Genomic DNA, 427 nt, shown 5'->3' on the forward strand with positions numbered 1-427 from the left:
GTATCTTTCAGTGAGAGAGGGAGAGAGATGATAATGAGAGATATTCCGTATTTCCTGTTTAGGATTATACAAGCATCTTCACTTTTTGGTACGTGCCGAAGAAGGCAGTTTTGGATAGGTACCAAGTTTTGCCTTTCTCGAGGGATCGTTCTGTGTGCATTTTTCTTTTTCTTTTTTGAAAAGACCATCGCACTACTTATTTCGCCGTCAAGTACCTTTTCTTGCGATTCATTCCTTCTGTTTACTCATATAGGAACTCTAGATTCCTCATACTGGAACCGGTAGTTTATTATTATTATTATTGTTGCATGCGTGTTTAATGTCTGTTAATAACTAATTATAATGGTTTAAAATGTTCATAGTTCTCGCGCTACTGGTCATGTTTCTAAGACACTGTGGGTATTCCAATAATAACATCATTTTTTTT

Source organism: Trypanosoma equiperdum (genome assembly GCF_001457755.1).
Source record: "Trypanosoma equiperdum strain OVI genome assembly, contig: ctg_490, whole genome shotgun sequence".
Taxonomy (NCBI): Eukaryota; Euglenozoa; class Kinetoplastea; order Trypanosomatida; family Trypanosomatidae; genus Trypanosoma; species Trypanosoma equiperdum.